Source organism: Rhinoderma darwinii, assembly GCF_050947455.1.
Source record: "Rhinoderma darwinii isolate aRhiDar2 chromosome 1 unlocalized genomic scaffold, aRhiDar2.hap1 SUPER_1_unloc_8, whole genome shotgun sequence".
Taxonomy (NCBI): Eukaryota; Metazoa; Chordata; class Amphibia; order Anura; family Rhinodermatidae; genus Rhinoderma; species Rhinoderma darwinii.
In genome coordinates, this window is record NW_027461672.1 from 48,077 (window position 1) to 62,596 (window position 14,520).

Genomic DNA, 14,520 nt, shown 5'->3' on the forward strand with positions numbered 1-14,520 from the left:
TAGAATCGGCCCGGAGGCTTAATCCTAGACAAGCTCGGTGGGCACTATTCTTTACCAGATTTAATTTCTTGGTTACCTATAGGGCTGGGTCCAAGAATATTAAGGCTGACGCTCTGTCACGTAGTTTCATGGCCAATCCTCCTTCCGAGAAGGATCCTGTTTGTATTTTACCCCCTGGTATAATCGTCTCTGCCACGGATTCTGATTTAGCTTCTGATATCGCGGCTGATCAGGGTGCAGCTCCCTGGAACGTCCCTGGGGACAAACTGTTTGTTCCCCTGCAATACCGGCTGAGGGTACTCAGGGAAAACCATGACTCCGCTCTATCTGGTCATCCTGGCATCTTGGGCACCAAACACCTCATTACCAGAAACTATTGGTGGCCTGGGTTGCCTAAAGATGTTAGGGCTTACGTCGCCGCTTGTGAGGTTTGCGCTAGGTCCAAAACCCCTAGGTCCCGACCTGCGGGCCTACTACGTTCCTTGCCCATCCCCCAGAGACCTTGGACCCATATCTCCATGGATTTTATCACCGATTTGCCTCCATCTCAGGGCAAGTCGGTGGTGTGGGTGGTAGTCGACCGCTTCAGCAAGATGTGCCACTTTGTGCCCCTTAAGAAGCTACCTAACGCCAAGACATTAGCTTCTTTGTTTGTGAAACACATCCTGCGTCTCCATGGGGCCCCAGTCAATATCGTTTCTGACAGAGGGGTACAATTTGTTTCCTTATTTTGGAGAGCTTTTTGTAAAAAGTTGGATTGATCTGTCCTTCTCCTCCGCCTTCCATCCCGAAACTAATGGCCAAACGGAAAGGACCAACCAATCCCTGGAACAATATTTAAGGTGTTTCATCTCTGACTGTCAATTCGATTGGGTCTCATTCCTTCCCCTTGCTGAATTTTCCCTGAATAACCGGGTCAGTAACTCGTCAGGGGTCTCCCCGTTTTTCTGTAATTTCGGGTTTAACCCAAGGTTCTCCTCCGTCTCCCCTGGTTGTTCCAATAATCCTGAGGTAGAGGAGGTTCATCGGGAACTGTGCACTGTCTGGGCCCAGGTTCAGAAGAACCTAGAGGCGTCCCAGAGCGCACAAAAGATTCAGGCGGATAGTAGACGTTCTGCTAACCCCCGGTTTGTCGTCGGGGATTTGGTCTGGTTGTCGTCCAGGAACTTGCGCCTTAAGGTCCCGTCCAGGAAGTTTGCTCCCCGATTTATTGGACCTTATAAGATCATTGAAGTCCTCAACCCTGTATCCTTCCGTCTGGAGCTCCCCCCATCCTTTCGCATGCATGACGTCTTCCATGCCTCCCTCCTTAAACGCTGCTCCCCGTCCTGGTCCCCCTCGAGGATACCTCCTGTTCCCGTTCTCACCCCTGAAGGGGTGGAATTCGAGGTGGCCAAGATTATGGACAGTAGGATGGTCCAGGGCTCCCTCCAGTACCTGGTCCATTGGAGAGGATACGGGCCGGAGGAGAGGACTTGGGTATCTGCCCGTGATGTTCACGCTGGGGTATTGATCAGGAGGTTCCACCTCCTCTTCCCCACTAAACCGGGTCCCCTTAGTAAGGGTCCGGTGGCCCCTCATAAAAGGGGGAGTACTGTTAGGGATCTGCCAGGTACTTCATCTAGCTATACTCCTGGGATTAATCAATCCACACCTGAGGCCAGACCTGTTCGACTGACACCATCTCCCACCAACCAGGGTGGCAGGCTCAGGAGTGGGAGAGCCTATCGCGGCCTGGTCTGTCGGAGTTAGCTCCGCCCCCTGCCCTTTATTACCTGCCCTGTGCTCTCCCTCAGTGCTTGTAATTCTTTTGGATTCCTGGCCCCACTGCTGCTTGCTCCAGCCTGCTTCTGCCGTGCTTCTGCCTTGCTGCAGTTCTGCTCGACCTGCTTTGCTTTGCCCCTGGCTTGCTTCTGTCTCCGTGCCCGCTCGGGTGTACTCACTTCGTCCTGGTCCTGACTGTTCGTTCGCCGCCCCGTTTCCTCGTGGCGTTCCGTGGCTACTGCCCCTTCCCTTGCGTGTTCCCTGTTTGTCTTCCCGTGCACTTAGCCAGCGTAGGGACCGCCGCCCAGTTGTACCTCGTCGCCTAGGGCGGGTCGTTGCAAGTAGGCAGGGACAGGGCGGTGGGTAGATTAGGGCTCACTTCCCCTTCACCTCCTTCCTGCCATTACAGCGGAGTCATGGTTTTCCCTGAGTACCCTTAGCCGGTATTGCAGGGGGACAAACAGTTTGTCCCCAGGGAGGTTCCCGGGAGCTGAACCTTGATCAGCCGCGATGTCAGAGGCTAAGTCAGAATCAGTGGCAGAAACAATTATACCAGGGGTAAAATACAAGCAGGATCCTTCTCAGAAGGAGGATTAGCCATGAAACTACGTGACAGTGCATCAGCCTTAATATTTTTGGACCCAGCCCTATAGGTAACCAAGAAATTAAATCTGGTAAAGAATAGTGCCCAACGAGCTTGTCTAGGATTAAGCCTCCGAGCAGATTCTAGGAAAACCAGATTCTTGTGGTCAGTAAGGACCGTTACCTGGTGTCTGGCCCCCTCCAAGAAGTGACGCCACTCTTCAAAAGCCCATTTAATGGCTAAAAGTTCGCGGTTGCCAATATCATAGTTACACTCCGTGGGCGAAAACTTCCTAGAGAAGTAAGCACAGGGGCGGAGATGGGTGAGGGAGCTGGTACCCTGGGACAAGACGGCCCCCACTCCCACCTCGGACGCATCAACCTCCACAATAAATGGCTCCCTTTGGTTGGGCTGAACCAGCACGGGGGCCGAGATAAAGCACTTCTTGAGGGTCTCAAAAGCCTGGACGGCCTCAGGGGGCCAATGGAGGACATCAGCACCCTTGCGGGTAAGGTCCGTAAGAGGCTTAGCGACGACCGAGAAGTTGGCAATAAATCTCCTGTAATAGTTAGCGAACCCCAAAAAACACTGTAGCGCCTTCAGGGAGGCAGGTTGGACCCATTCCGCCACAGCCTGAACCTTGGCAGGGTCCATGCGGAATTCATGAGGAGTGAGGATTTGACCTAAAAATGGTATCTCCTGTACCCCAAACACACATTTTTCGGTCTTCGCAAACAGATTATTTTCCCGAAGGACCTGGAGGACCTTCCTGACATGCTCCACGTGCGAGGACCAGTCCTTGGAAAACACCAGTATGTCATCAAGGTACACTACAAGAAAATTACCCAGGTAATCTCTCAGAATTTCATTAATAAAATTCTGGAAGACGGCAGGGGCATTACACAACCCAAAGGGCATGACTAGGTATTCGAAATGACCTTCGGGCGTGTTGAACGCAGTTTTCCACTCATCCCCCTCTTTGATGCGGATAAGGTTATATGCCCCCCGTAGATCGAACTTAGAGAACCATTGGGCCCCCTGAACCTGATTAAAAAGATCCGGAATCAAAGGAAGGGGATACTGGTTCCTTACTGTGACCTTATTCAAGTTCCGATAATCAATGCACGGCCTAAGACCACCATCCTTCTTCCCCACGAAGAAGAAGCCAGCACCTACAGGAGAAGTCGAGGGGCGAATGAAACCCTTGGCCAGGCATTCTTGGATATACTCCCTCATAGCTTTACGTTCAGGACATGAAAGATTAAATATCCTCCCCTTAGGAAGCTTGGCACCAGGCACCAAATCGATGGCGCAATCGTAATCTCTATGAGGGGGCAACACCTCGGAGGCCTCCTTAGAAAACACATCAGCGAAGTCCTGAACAAACTCAGGAAGCGTGTTTACCTCCTCCCGGGGAGAAATAGAGTTAACCGAAAGACATGACATCAGGCAATCACTACCCCATTTGGTGAGATCCCCAGTATTCCAATCAAACGTGGGATTATGCAGCTGCAACCAGGGAAGACCTAATACCAGATCGGACGATAATCCCTGCATCACCAGTACAGAGCACTGCTCCAAATGCATGGAGCCAACACGGAGTTCAAAAACAGGAGTATGCTGAGTAAAATAACCATTAGCAAGAGGAGTGGAGTCGATACCCACTACCGGGATAGGATAAGGTAAATCAATAAAAGGCATTTTTAGAGACATAGCAAATTCCACAGACATGATATTAGCAGATGAGCCCGAATCCACGAAGGCACTGCCAGTGGCAGACCGGCCAGCAAACGAGACCTGAAAGGGAAGCAAAATCTTATTGCGTTTAGTATTAACGGGAAATACCTGTGCGCCCAAGTGACCTCCCCGATGATCACTTAGGCGCGGAAGTTTTCCGGCTGCTTATTCTTGCGCCTGGGACAGGTGTTCAGTAGATGCTTGTCATCCCCACAATAGAAGCAGAGACCATTCTTCCTGCGAAACTCTCTACGTTGTCGAGGGGACATGGAGGCCCCGAGTTGCATAGGTACCTCCGAGTCCTCAGTGGAAGAGCGAGGAGACGGGACCTCGGGGGGAATCGCAGGGCAGTCAGAGGGGAAAACATTGAAACGTTCAAGTTGACGTTCCCTGAGACGTCGGTCAAGTTGTACTGCTAGGGCCATAACCTGGTCTAGGGAGTCTGAAGAGGGGTAGCTAACCAGCAGATCCTTCAGGGCGTCAGATAATCCTAACCTAAACTGGCACTTTAGGGCCGGGTCGTTCCACCGAGAAGCTACGCACCACTTTCTAAAATCAGAACAGTATTCCTCAACAGGTCTCCTACCCTGACGTAAGGTCACCAGCTGACTCTCGGCTAAGGCAGTCCTGTCAGTCTCGTCGTAAATGAGACCGAGGGCAGAGAAAAACCGATCAACGGAGGAAAGTTCTGGGGCGTCAGGAGCCAAGGAGAAGGCCCACTCTTGGGGCCCTTCCTGGAGTCGGGATATAATGATACCCACCCGCTGGTTCTCGGAACCTGAGGAGTGAGGTTTTAGGCGGAAATAAAGTCTGCAACTCTCCCGGAAGGAGAAAAAAGTCTTACGGTCCCCTGAGAACCGGTCAGGTAACTTGAGGTTGGGTTCTAAAGGTGAGGGGTACTACAAAGGCAGCGTCAGACTGATTGACCCTCTGAGCCAGGGCCTGGACCTGTAGGGAGAGGCCCTGCATCTGCTGGGTCAGGGTCTCAAGGGGGTCCATGATAGCGTCAGCGTAGAAGAAATGGTAGACTAGGTAAGGGCTTGTTATTATGTAATGGCAGGAAGGAGGTGAAGGGAACAAGTGAGCCCTAATCTACCCACCGCCCTGTCCCTGCCTACTTGCAACGACCCGCCCTAGGCGACGGGGTACAACTTGGCGGCGGTCCCTACACTGTCTAAGTGCAAGGAGTACAAACAGGGAACACGCAAGGGAATACAGTAGCCCACGGAACGCCGCGAGGAGACGGAGCGGTGAATGAGCCAGTCAGGATCAGGAAGTAGTGGAGTATACAAACGGGAGCACGGAGCAGAAGCAAGCCAGGGGCAGAGCAACGCAGGATAAACGGAACTGAAGCAAGGCAGAAGCACGGCAGAAGCAGGCTGGAGCAAGGCAGCAGTGGGGCCAGGAATCCAAGAAGAATAACAAGCAAGGAGGAAGAGAAAACGGCAGGTATAAATGGACAAGGGGCGGAGCTAACTCTGACTGACCAGGCCGCGATAGGCTCTCCCACTCCTGAGCCTGCCACCCTGATTGGTGGGAGCAGGTGTCAGTCTCAGAGGTCTGGCCTCAGGTGTCGACTGATTAATCCTGGGATTATACCCAGACGTAGTGCCTGGCAGATCCTTTACAGTTACACCGTTCAAACCCCTCGTTTATCCCGGCACTAGCCAGGATAAAGGAGGGGGGGGGATGCTGAGAGCTCACTAGAGCGAGGGCTTTTCACCCAATGTTGCAATGCTGCAATTTTGGGAATAGCTCCATCTAGTGACCAGAAATGGGAAATATTATAAATTAGAATTAATTTATAATATTTCCTGACTCGTGAAAAAAATAAAAAAAATTTGAACAATGTTTAATCACCCACACACTAAATGTTTAATTAAAAAAAAAAAAACATGTTTTTCTGGCAACACATTGCCTTTAAGCAGAAACTGTCCAAATACTCACAAATTTAATAGATGCAAGAATTGTGAAGGTGATATCAAAGAAGGGGTCCTATAATAACATGTAACTTGGCCTGTTAAGTTTTTTTTTATTGAAAGAGCTTTTGATTTCTGTAAATATGACCTCCTGATGCTGCAAATTCAACAAATGACCATTTTAGTTCTCTTTACAACCTTTAAAATGCTTTGATCTCTGTTGTGCATAATAATTTTGAGTTTTTTACTTCTAAAAAAATATCTGTCATCATTAGATTTGTTCAAAAAAATTAGCATTATACTCCAACGGTTGATGGCTTGAAGATTATATTGACTGTCATTTGCATCAACTATTTAGGAAAATCAGCGAAAAATAACATATGCATAATAATTTGGAATGCGGTGTAGGGGTATAGTGAGCATTTATACCCCACAGGTCTTTTGCAGAATTTATTGGAATTAGGCCATGAAAATGAAAATCTACATTTTGCTCCACTAAATTGTAGAATGTCTTCATGTTCACAAGGGATACTGGAGAAAAAGCACCCCAACATTTGTAAAGCAATTTCTCTCGATTACGGCAATACCCCACATGTGGTTATAAACTGCTGTTTGGACACACGGCAGGGCTCAGAAAGGCAGGAGCGCTATTTGGCATGCAGATTTTGCTGTATTGGTTTTTGGCCACCATGTCGCATATGCAAAACCCCTGAGGTACCAGAGTACAGTGGAAACACCAAGAAATGACCCCATTTTGAAAACTGCACACCTCAAGGCATTTATCATTTGCCTGGACAAGACAGGGCTCAGAAGTGAAGAGCACCATGCGCATTTGAGGTCTATTTTGGTGATATTTTTTTTTTTTTTACAGCATTGGCCCACAATTGCAGGGCTCTGAGGTCAAATAGTAAAACAAACCCCTAAGTAGTGACACCCATATTGGACACTACACCCCTTAGGGCATTTTAAGGGGTGTAGTGAGCATTTTGACCCCATAGGAGATTCTACATTAGAAATTAGTGCCCAGCGGATGGTGCAAAGTGAAAATTAAGATTTTCCACTGATATGCCAATTTAGTGCACAATACGTTGTGCCCAGTTTGTGCCACTGAAGACAAATATATCAAACTGTTAAGCTAGTTCTCCTGGGTATGGCATTGTCATGTCTGTGGACGTCAACTGCTGTTTGGGCATGCTGTAGGGCTCATAAGAGAGGCAGCACCATTTGGCTTTTGGAGCGCAGATTTTGCTTGGCAGTTCTGTTTCGGGTATTACTGGTATTCCAGTTTATAATATGGGGACGTATGTAATCTGTGCGGAGTACATCAGGGAATAATAAGAGTGTATAATAATGCGGTAAATAATATTTCCGGTGATTGCGCGGTTTTATATTTCCGGTGATTGCGCGGTGTGAGGGGGTTTATATTTCCGGTGATTGCGCGGTGTGAGGGGTTTTATATTTCCGGTGATTGCGCGGTGTGAGGTGTTTTATATTTCCGGTGATTGCGCGGTGTGAGGGGTTTATATTTCCCGTGATTGCGCGGTGTGAGGGGTTTTATATTTCCGTGATTGCGCGGTGTGAGGGGTGTTATATTTCCGGTGATTGCGCGGTGTGAGGAGTTTTATATTTCCGGTGATTGCGCGGTGTGGGGGGTTTTATAATTCCGGTGATTGCGCCGTGTGAGGGGTTTTATATTTCCGGTGATTGCGCGGTGTGAGGGGTTTTATATTTCCGGTGATTGCGCGGTGTGAGGGGTTTATATTTCCGGTAATTGCGCGGTGTGAGGGGTTTATATTTCCGGTGATTGCGCGGTGTGAGGGGTTTATATTTCCGGTGATTGCGCGGTGTGGGGGGGGGGGTTTATATTTCCGGTGATTGCGCGGTGTGATGGGTTTTATATTTCCGGTGATTGCGCGGTGTGGGGGGGAGGGGTTTATATTTCCGGTGATTGCGCGGTGTGAGGGGTTTTATATTTCGGTGATTGCGCGGTGTGAGGGGTTTATATTTCCGGTGATTGCGCTGTGTGAGGGGTTTTATTTTTCCGGTGATTGCTCGGTGTGGGTGGTTTATATTTCCGGTGATTGCGCGGTGTGAGGGGTTTATATTTCCGGTGATTGCGTGGTGTGAGGGGTTTATATTTCCGGTGATTGCGCGGTGTGAGTGGTTTTATATTTCCGGTGATTGCGCGGTGTCAGGGGTTTTATATTTCCGGTGATTGCGCGGTGTGAGTGGTTTTATATTTCCGGTGATTGCGCGGTGTGAGGGGGTTTATATTTCCGGTGATTGCGCGGTGTGTGGGGCGTTTTATATTTCCGGTGATTGCGCGGTGTGGGGGGGTTATATTTCCGGTGATTGCGTGGTGTGAGGGGGTTTATATTTCCGGTGATTGAGCGGTGTGAGGGGTTTTATATTTCCGGTGATTGCGCGGTGTGTGGGGCTTTTTATATTTCCGGTGATTGCGCGGTGTGGGGGGGTTATATTTCCGGTGATTGCGTGGTGTGAGGGGGTTTATATTTCCGGTGATTGAGCGGTGTGAGGGGTTTATATTTCCGATGATTGCGCGGTGTGAGTGGTTTTATATTTCCGGTGATTGCGCGGTGTGAGTGGTTTTATATTTCCGGTGATTGCGCGGTGTGGGGGGGTTTATATTTCCGGTGATTGCGCGGTGTGATTGGTTTTATATTTCCGGTGATTGCGCGGTGTGAGTGGTTTTATATTTCCGGTGATTGCGCGGTGTGGGGGGTTTATATTTCCGGTGATTGCGCGGTGTGAGGGGGTTTATATTTCCGGTGATTGCGCGGTGTGGGGGGGTTATATTTCCGGTGATTGCGTGGTGTGAGGGGTTTTATATTTCCGGTGATTGCGCTGTGTGGGGGGTTTATATTTCCGGTGATTGCGCGGTGTGAGTGGTTTTATATTTCCGGTGATTGCGCGGTGTGAGGGGTTTATATTTCCGGTGATTGCGCGGTGTGGGGGGGCGGTTTATATTTCCGGTGATTGCGCGGTGTGGGGGGGAGGGGTTTATATTTCCGGTGATTGCGCGGTGTGGGTGGTTTTATATTTCCGGTGATTGCGTGGTGTGAAGGGGTTTATATTTCCGGTGATTGAGCGGTGTGAGGGGTTTATATTTCCGATGATTGCGCGGTGTGAGTGGTTTTATATTTCCGGTGATTGCGCGGTGTGAGTGGTTTTATATTTCCGGTGATTGCGCGGTGTGGGGGGGTTTATATTTCCGGTGATTGCGCGGTGTGAGTGGTTTTATATTTCCGGTGATTGCGCGGTGTGAGTGGTTTTATATTTCCGGTGATTGCGCGGTGTGGGGGGTTTATATTTCCGGTGATTGCGCGGTGTGAGGGGGTTTATATTTCCGGTGATTGCGCGGTGTGGGGGGGTTATATTTCCGGTGATTGCGCGGTGTGAGGGGTTTATATTTCCGGTGATTGCGTGGTGTGAGGGGTTTTATATTTCCGGTGATTGCGCTGTGTGGGGGGTTTATATTTCCGGTGATTGCGCGGTGTGAGTGGTTTTATATTTCCGGTGATTGCGCGGTGTGAGGGGTTTATATTTCCGGTGATTGCGCGGTGTCGGGGGGGGGGGGTTTATATTTCCGGTGATTGCGCGGTGTGAGGGGTTATATTTCTGGTGATTGCGCGATGTGAGGGGTTTTATATTTCCGGTGATTGCGCGGTGTGAGGGGTTTTATATTTCCGGTGATTGCGCGGTGTGGGGGGGAGGGGTTTATATTTCCGGTGATTGCGCGGTGTGGGTGGTTTTATATTTCCGGTGATTGCGCGGTGTGAGGGGTTTTATATTTCCGGTGATTGCGCGGTGTGGGTGGTTTTATATTTCCGGTGATTGCGCGGTGTGGGGGGTTTATATTTCCGGTGATTGCGCGGTGTGGGTGGTTTTATATTTCCGGTGATTGCGCGGTGTGAGGGGTTTTATATTTCCGGTGACTGCGCGGTGTGAGGGGTTTTATATTTCCGGTGATTGCGCGGTGTGAGGGTTTTATATTTCCGGTGATTGCGCGGTGTGAGGGGTTTTATATTTCCGGTGATTGCGCGGTGTGAGGGGATTTATATTTCTGGTGATTGCGCGGTGTGAGTTTTATATTTCCGGTGATTGCGCGGTGTGGGGGGTTTATATTTCCGGTGATTGCGCGGTGTGAGGGGTTTATATTTCCGGTGATTGCGCGGTGTGAGGGGTTTATATTTCCGGTGATTGCGCGGTGTGAGGGGGTTTTATATTTCCGGTAATTGCGCGGTGTGAGGGGGTTTATATTTCCGGTGATTGAGCGGTGTGAGGGGTTTATATTTCCGATGATTGCGCGGTGTGAGTGGTTTTATATTTCCGGTGATTGCGCGGTGTGAGTGGTTTTATATTTCCGGTGATTGCGCGGTGTGGGGGGGTTTATATTTCCGGTGATTGCGCGGTGTGAGTGGTTTTATATTTCCGGTGATTGCGCGGTGTGAGTGGTTTTATATTTCCGGTGATTGCGCGGTGTGGGGGGTTTATATTTCCGGTGATTGCGCGGTGTGGGGGGTTTATATTTCCGGTGATTGCGCGGTGTGAGGGGGTTTATATTTCCGGTGATTGCGCGGTGTGGGGGGGTTATATTTCCGGTGATTGCGCGGTGTGAGGGGTTTATATTTCCGGTGATTGCGTGGTGTGAGGGGTTTTATATTTCCGGTGATTGCGCTGTGTGGGGGGTTTATATTTCCGGTGATTGCGCGGTGTGAGTGGTTTTATATTTCCGGTGATTGCGTGGTGTGAGGGGTTTATATTTCCGGTGATTGCGCGGTGTGGGGGGGGTTTATATTTCCGGTGATTGCGCGGTGTGAGGGGTTATATTTCTGGTGATTGCGCGATGTGAGGGGTTTTATATTTCCGGTGATTGCGCGGTGTGAGGGGTTTTATATTTCCGGTGATTGCGCGGTGTGGGGGGGAGGGGTTTATATTTCCGGTGATTGCGCGGTGTGGGTGGTTTTATATTTCCGGTGATTGCGTGGTGTGAGGGGGTTTATATTTCCGGTGATTGAGCGGTGTGAGGGGTTTATATTTCCGATGATTGCGCGGTGTGAGTGGTTTTATATTTCCGGTGATTGCGCGGTGTGAGTGGTTTTATATTTCCGGTGATTGCGCGGTGTGGGGGGGTTTATATTTCCGGTGATTGCGCGGTGTGAGTGGTTTTATATTTCCGGTGATTGCGCGGTGTGAGTGGTTTTATATTTCCGGTGATTGCGCGGTGTGGGGGGTTTATATTTCCGGTGATTGCGCGGTGTGAGGGGGTTTATATTTCCGGTGATTGCGCGGTGTGGGGGGGTTATATTTCCGGTGATTGCGCGGTGTGAGGGGTTTATATTTCCGGTGATTGCGTGGTGTGAGGGGTTTTATATTTCCGGTGATTGCGCTGTGTGGGGGGTTTATATTTCCGGTGATTGCGCGGTGTGAGTGGTTTTATATTTCCGGTGATTGCGCGGTGTGAGGGGTTTATATTTCCGGTGATTGCGCGGTGTCGGGGGGGGGTTTATATTTCCGGTGATTGCGCGGTGTGAGGGGTTATATTTCTGGTGATTGCGCGATGTGAGGGGTTTTATATTTCCGGTGATTTCGCGGTGTGAGGGGTTTTATATTTCCGGTGATTGCGCGGTGTGGGGTGGAGGGGTTTATATTTCCGGTGATTGCGCGGTGTGGGTGGTTTTATATTTCCGGTGATTGCGCGGTGTGAGGGGTTTTATATTTCCGGTGATTGCGCGGTGTGAGGGGATTTATATTTCTGGTGATTGCGCGGTGTGAGTTTTATATTTCCGGTGATTGCGCGGTGTGGGGGGTTTATATTTCCGGTGATTGCGCGGTGTGAGGGGTTTATATTTCCGGTGATTGCGCGGTGTGAGGGGTTTATATTTCCGGTGATTGCGCGGTGTGAGGGGGTTTTATATTTCCGGTAATTGCGCGGTGTGAGGGGGTTTATATTTCCGGTGATTGAGCGGTGTGAGGGGTTTATATTTCCGATGATTGCGCGGTGTGAGTGGTTTTATATTTCCGGTGATTGCGCGGTGTGAGTGGTTTTATATTTCCGGTGATTGCGCGGTGTGGGGGGGTTTATATTTCCGGTGATTGCGCGGTGTGAGTGGTTTTATATTTCCGGTGATTGCGCGGTGTGAGTGGTTTTATATTTCCGGTGATTGCGCGGTGTGGGGGGTTTATATTTCCGGTGATTGCGCGGTGTGAGGGGGTTTATATTTCCGGTGATTGCGCGGTGTGGGGGGGTTATATTTCCGGTGATTGCGCGGTGTGAGGGGGTTTATATTTCCGGTGATTGCACGGTGTGGGGGGTTTTATATTTCCGGTGATTGCACGGTGTGGGGGGGTTTATATTTCCGGTGATTGCGCGGTGTGAGGGGGTTTATATTTCCGGTGATTGCGCGGTGTGAGGGGGTTTATATTTCCGGTGATTGCACGGTGTGGGGGGTTTTATATTTCCGGTGATTGCACGGTGTGAGGGGTTTTATATTTCCGGTGATTGCGCGGTGTGAGGGGTTTATATTTCCGGTGAATGCGCGGTGTGTAATGTTTTATATTTCCGGTGATTGCGCGGTGTTATATTTCCGGTGATTGCGTGGTGTGAGGGGTTTATATTTCCGGTGATTGCGCGGTGTGAGGGGGGGTTATATTTCCGGTGATTGCGCGGTGTGGGGGGTTTTATATTTCCGGTGATTGCGCGGTGTGAGGGGTTTATATTTCCGGTGATTGCGCGGTGTGAGGGGTTTTATATTTCCGGTGATTGCGCGGTGTGGGGGGTTTATATTTCCGGTGATTGCGCGGTGTGGGGGGGGTTTATATTTCCGGTGATTGCGCGGTGTGAGGGGTTTATATTTCCGGTGTTTGCGCAGTGTGAGGGGGTTTATATTTCCGGTGATTGCGCGGTGTGAGGGGTTTATATTTCCGGTGATTGCGCGGTGTGAGGGGTTTATATTTCCGGTGATTGCGCGGTGTGAGGGGTTTATATTTCCGGTGATTGCGCGGTGTGGGGGGTTTTATATTTCCGGTGATTGCGCGGTGTGGGGGGGTTTATATTTCCGGTGATTGCGCGGTGTGAGGGGTTTTATATTTCCGGTGATTGCGCGGTGTGAGGGGTTTTATATTTCCGGTGATTGCGCGGTGTGAGGGGTTTTATATTTCCGGTGATTGCGCGGTGTGGGGGGGTTTATATTTCCGGGGATTGCGCGGTGTGAGGGGTTTTATATTTCCGGTGATTGCGCGGTGTGAGGGGTTTATATTTCCGGTGATTGCGCGGTGTGAGGGGTTTATATTTCCGGTGATTGCGCGGTGAGAGGGGGTTTATATTCCCGGTGATTGCGCGGTGTGAGGGGTTTATATTTCCGGTGATTGCGCGGTGTGGGGGGGGTTTATATTTCTGGTGATTGCGCGGTGTGAGGGGTTTTATATTTCCGGTGATTGCGCGGTGTGAGGGGGTTTATATTTCCGGTGATTGCGCGGTGTGGGGGGGTTTATATTTCCGGGGATTGCGCGGTGTGAGGGGGTTTATATTTCTGGTGATTGCGCGGTGTGAGGGGTTTATATTTCCGGTGATTGCGCGGTGTGAGAGGTTTATATTTCCGGTGATTGCGCGGTGTGAGGGTGTTTATATTTCCGGTGATTGCGCGGTGTGAGAGGTTTATATTTCCGGTGATTGCGCTGTGTGGGGGGGTTTATATTTCCGATGATTGCGCGGTGTGAGGGGTTTATATTTCCGGTGATTGCGCAGTGTGAGGAGTTTATATTTCCGGTGATTGCGCGGTGTGAGGGGTTTTGTGGGGCGAGATGTAGATTTTGTTGGTGACATTTTGGGGACTTTTTATTCCATACGTTGGAGAATCGCGGCGACCAATAAAAGCGACGTTCACATGTGAATTATTTCTGAGGGTTAAATAATTTGATATTTAAATAATTTGGACAATAACGGATGCGGCGATTCCGTTACTTATTTTTAACATTCACATAATTTTTTTCTAAAAAAAACAAAAACGTATTACACTGGTAACCGGTCGGAATCGCGCACTTTCTTCAGAGGACAGAGGAAGCCGCGATCTCTAACTGATCAGATGCCGCGGTCACTATTAATCACGGCTTATGAGGGGTTAAACAGCAGGGATTGCGCTGTCTCTGATCTTAGCGTTTGCAGGCGGCTGTCAGTAGTCGTGTACGGTGCAGGCTCCGCTCCTTCTAGTGTGATGACGCACGTACAACATAATACTATAGATCTGATGTCACCAAGGGGTTAATCCCTCCCACTTAAAAGAATTAATAATAATTACCAACACTGTGCCAAACAAAAACGCACCAAAACCGGATAGAAATGACCTCATGTAACCTTACTACTGCATCGTGGGAAAGTTCCTGACTGATAACAGAGAACACAACAGCGGTGACCGGAAGTCATGTAGACCCAGCCTGCGCTGCTCTATCGAATACCCGGCAAAAGCTGAAGGACCTGTGATGACGTCACCACCATGT

At 49.8% G+C, this 14,520-nt stretch overlaps 1 long non-coding RNA gene across 1 annotated transcript in view; it reads right to left on the minus strand.

Moving 5' to 3' along the window:
* Positions 1–14,485, minus strand: part of LOC142674692 (uncharacterized) — a 28,047-nt gene extending 13,562 nt beyond the window's left edge. The window contains exon 1 of the long non-coding RNA XR_012851803.1: positions 14,383–14,485. This is a non-coding gene — a long non-coding RNA (uncharacterized LOC142674692). The remainder of the gene's footprint in view (positions 1–14,382) is intronic.
* Positions 14,486–14,520: the final 35 nt, after the last annotated feature.